Source organism: Aotus nancymaae, unplaced genomic scaffold (genome assembly GCF_030222135.1).
Source record: "Aotus nancymaae isolate 86718 unplaced genomic scaffold, 86718_ANA_hifiasm-v0.15.2.pri h1tg000004l, whole genome shotgun sequence".
NCBI classification, from domain to species: domain Eukaryota; kingdom Metazoa; phylum Chordata; class Mammalia; order Primates; family Aotidae; genus Aotus; species Aotus nancymaae.
In genome coordinates, this window is record NW_026988415.1 from 29,379,282 (window position 1) to 29,384,097 (window position 4,816).

Sequence of the window (4,816 nt, forward strand, 5' to 3'; positions counted from 1 at the left end):
TGGGACTTTACGTTTAAGATCAATTGTACAATAGGTTAGAGATTTGGAATCTTGGTGTCTCAATATATGGGCAAGTCATTTAATTTTCCTAAATCTGTCTGGATTTCCTCCTCTGTAAAATAGGCATGCAAATGCTTACTCACAGGTTGCTTCACAAATCAAGTAAGATAAAATAAGAATACTACCGCTAATAAATAATATCATAGCTTATGTTTATTGAGAACTTCCGGGCACATTCTAAGGATTTCACCTGTACTCGCTCATTTAATCCTTTCCCAAATCTTATTACCTCTATTTTATGGTTAAGGAAACTGAGACACAGTATATACTCTTTGAAAACTCCAAAAAATTTAAACAAATATTATTAAATAAATATATGTTATTATTTTTCCCTTATAGAACAGATATTATTTTTAATAGGCTTTATTTTTTAGAGAAGTTTTGGATTTACAAGAAAATTGAGCAGAAGGGGCCTGGCATGGTGGCTTGTGCCTGTAATCCCAGCACTTTGGGAGGCTGAGGTGGGTGGGTCACCTGAGGTCAGGACTTCTAGACCAGCCTGGCCAACATGGTAAACCCCATCTCTACTAAAAATACAAAATTAGCCAGGCATGGTGGTGTATGCCTGTAATCCCAGCTACTTGGGAGGCTGAGGCAGGAGAATCACTCGAACCTGGGAGCTGGAGGTTGCAGTGAGCCGAGATCATGCCACTGCACTCCAGCCTGGGCGACAGAGCGAGACTCCATCTCAGAAAAAAAGAAAATTGAGTGGAAGGTAGAAGGGTCCCATATACCCCCTGCTCCTACACATGCTTAGCCTCACCCATTATTAACATCTCCCACCACAGTGGTTATAAGTGTGACAATCAGTGAACCTACATTGACACATCATCATAATGCAAAGTCCATAGATTACATTAGGGTTCAATCTTGGTGTTGAACATTCTGTTGTTTTGGACAAATGTATAATGACATGTATCCGTTATTACCGTATCATACAGCATAGCTCCACTGCCCTAAAAATCCTCTGTGCTCAGCCTATTCATCCTTCCCTCCCCTCTAACTCATGGCAGCCACTAATCTTTTTACTGTCTCCATAGTTTTGCCTTTTCCAAAATGTTACAAAGTAGGAATCATAGTATGTTGCCTTTTCAGATTGGCTTCTTTCACTTAGGAAGATGCACTTAAGTTTCTTCTGTATCTTTTCATGGCTTGATAGCTCATTTCTTTTTGGGGCTGAATAATAATCCATAGTCTGTATGTACCACGGTTTATTTATTCATTCGCCTACTGAAGAACATCTTAGTTGCTTCCAGGTTTTGGCAATTATAAATAAAGCTGCTATAAACATTATATGCAAGTTTTTGTTTGGACATAAATTTTCAATTCCTTTGGAGAAATACCAAGGAATGTGTATTGCTAGATCATATGGCAAGAGTATGTTTTGTAAGAAACCGCCAAATTGTCTTCCAAAATGACTGTACCATTTTGCATTCCTACCAGCAATGAATGAGAGCATTCATTGTACCACGTGCTCATTGTGATGCTTCCTCCTTAAGGAGATCTCATTTGGTGTGGTCAGTGTACTGGATTTTGGACATTTTAATGGGTGTGTAGTGGTATCTCATTGTTGTTTTAATTTGCGTTTTCCTGATGACATTTGATGTGAAACATGTTTTCCTATGCTTTTTTGCCATCTGGTATATCTTCTTTGGGGAGGTATTTGTTAGGGCTTTGGCCCAATTTTAAATCAGATTGTACTCTTATTGTTTGAATTTTAAGAGTTTTTTTGTATATTTTGGATAACCATTCTTTATCTGACATATCTTTTGCAAATATTTTCTCCCAGTCTGTGTCTTGTATTTTTATTCTCTCAACAGTATCTTTTGCAGGGCAGAAGTTTTAAATTTTAATGAAATCCAGCTTATCAATTATTTCTTTTATAGAATGTGCCTTTGATGTTACATCTAAAAAGTCATTGCCATACCCAAGGTCTTGTGGATGTCTAAATGTTCCAGCACCAATTTTTTAAAAGACTATTTTTTTGCTCTGTTATATTGTCTTTGCTCTTTTTTTTTTTCAAAGATCAGTTGACTATATTTATGTGCATCTACCTGGGCTTTCTATTCTGTTCTGTTGACATATTTATTTTTTCTTTTGCCAAACCACTATCTTGATTACTATAGCTTTATGGTAAGTCATGAAGTTGGATAGTGACGGTTCTCCAACTTTGTTCTCCTTCCATATTGAGTTAGCTATTCTGGGTCTTTTGCCTCTCCATATAAACTTTAGAATCAGTTTGCCAGTATCCACAAAATAACTTGCTGGGATTTTAATTGAGATTGCATTGAATCTATTGATCAAGTTGGCAAGAACTGACATCTTGAGTCTTCTTATTTGTGGACCACATATTTAGTTATTCTTTTCCTTGTATAGATCTTATACATATTTTGTTAGATTTCTAGCTAAGTATCTCATTGTTTTTTTGTGCTAATGTAAATGATACTGAGTTTTAAATTTCAAATTCTACTTGCTTATTGCTGCTATATAGGAAGGTTATTGACTTTTTGGTACTAACCTTATATTCTGCAGCCCTGCTGAAGTAACTTATTAGTTCCAGGAATCAGAAGATATTATTTTAATTCTACTTGTAGTATGGTTTTCCTTATCAATTTGTTCTAAGTCCAGCAATGCCAGCACCCTTTCACAATTCAAATCTGTGCATTACTCCATCTGTATCAAAATTTTCTCTTTCGCTCTCTAAGGTGGTCTGAGGACACCATGACAATCACAGTGGTGTATGATAACTCTGAGGCAACAGAGCTCTGTGCAGCTCAGCGCCTCTACCTCAAGCCCATAGCAAAATTGATGATCAACATATTGGTCCCAGGGAGTCTAGAACCTACGAAGCCCTTCTCTAACCGGGAAGTTCTTGACCTGCTGAAGAGCCTGATTTTCCCTGACCAGTTCACGACAGATCGGCTCTCCAAGAGAACAAGGACTTCATCCAATTTGAGAGTGAGGTTGAAACCCGAAGTTTGGTTCAGATCCTGAAGGCAAAGTTGCATGGGAATATCATCAAGCTAAATGGTTTTAAAAAAGACTTAAAAGTAGTGGCTGTAGATGCCCAGGGAGAGTGGGAGCACTTCCCCAAGGAAAAAGAGGCCTTGTTGAGTGACAGGGCTGAAGAGCAGGACAATGAGAAGAGCCCAGATTCCATATATTTTGAAGGCTTGCCCTGTAAATGGTTTGTACCTAAAGATTCTAGTGAGGAGAAGCCATGTGAAGAGATCCTTCAGGTAGTCTTTGAAAGTTTTGGGAACATCAAGAATGTGGATATCCCTGTGCTTGACTCCTACGGAGAAGTGATGACCGATGGGACATTTGGGGGTTTTAGCTTTGGCTTGCAGACATTTGAGGCCTTCGTACAGTGCCAAGAGGCAACTGACTTTGTAAAAGCCATGGAGTCCCTTCAAGGAATGAAACTGATGCTTAAAGGAGATGATGGGAAAGCTCTGGCATGTAACGTTAAGGTAAGAAGCAGCCAGAGTTTCTTTTATTTTACACTGTTCAGGTAATCCTGAGTAAAAGCTGGAAGGAAGCATCTAGGATAAATTTTCTTAGACCCTACTAGGCTCTGATCAACAGCTAATGTATAAAGACTTTTATTATTAACAAATGAATGTTTAGGAAGAAAAACAATTCTGATTTGAACACTCATTCTTGTGCTATCAGGCATGCTGCCAGCTGTAACTTTAAAGTGGTTGTTCTTATAATCTGAGGCTCTGTCCCAAATACTTGAGGGCGTTAATGAATTCTTCATGGGCCCTATGGAATTATCTCATATGCTTACTGCATTTGACAAGTTGCTGAGAGAGAGGAAGAGAGGAATACATGCAGTTTGAAACCGCATGGAGGCCAGGTGCGGTGGCTCACGCCTGTAATCCCAGCACTTTGGGAGGCCGAGGCGGGTGGATCGCTTGAGGTCAGGAGTTCAAGACCAGACTGGCCAACGTGGCAAAACCCCGTCTCTATTAAAAATACAAAAATTATCCAGGTGTGGTGGCACGCACCTGTAATTGCAGTTACTTGGGAGGCTGAGGCACAAGAATCACTTGAACCTGGGAGGTGGAGGTTGCAGTGAGCTGAGATCATGCCATTGCATGCCAGCCTGAATGACAGAGTGAGACTCTGTCTCAAAACAAACAAACAAACAAAAACTCCAACAACAACAACAAAAACAAGACAAAAAACACATGGAGAGCAGTTTTTTCCCTCTTTATTTCTGGGTCACAACTTATATTTTCGGGATGTCTCTCAGGTAAACTGCTAAAACATAATCCTAACAAACTCGGATCCTTTACTTTCAAAATCAGCCTGTCTACTTCATCATGTCATCTTGTTGATGTCTGCATGCTTTGGTCATCTCCTTCTTGAAGTCTTAACCCAACAGTGGAAAAGATGCAACTACACCCTCCTTTTTCTCTGAATCAATCTTTAGCATGAATTTGGACTTTCAGCTTCCAGTGTATGAGAGTGTGTGTGTGTGTGTGTGTGTGTGTGCATGCATGTGTGTATGTACATGTGTGTATATGTAGCTAGTTATGTTAAAATGTATATTTTTAAATTATGAGCTATTCAGTCAGACAAATGATATAGCAGATACTATCATGATCACCTGTATACCACTGCTCAGCTGAAAAAATAAAAAATTAGGCTGGATGCGGTAGCTCACACCTGTAATCCTAGCACTTTGGGAGTTTGAGGCAGGTGGATCATTTTGAGCTCAGGAGTTTGACACCAGCCTGGGCAACAT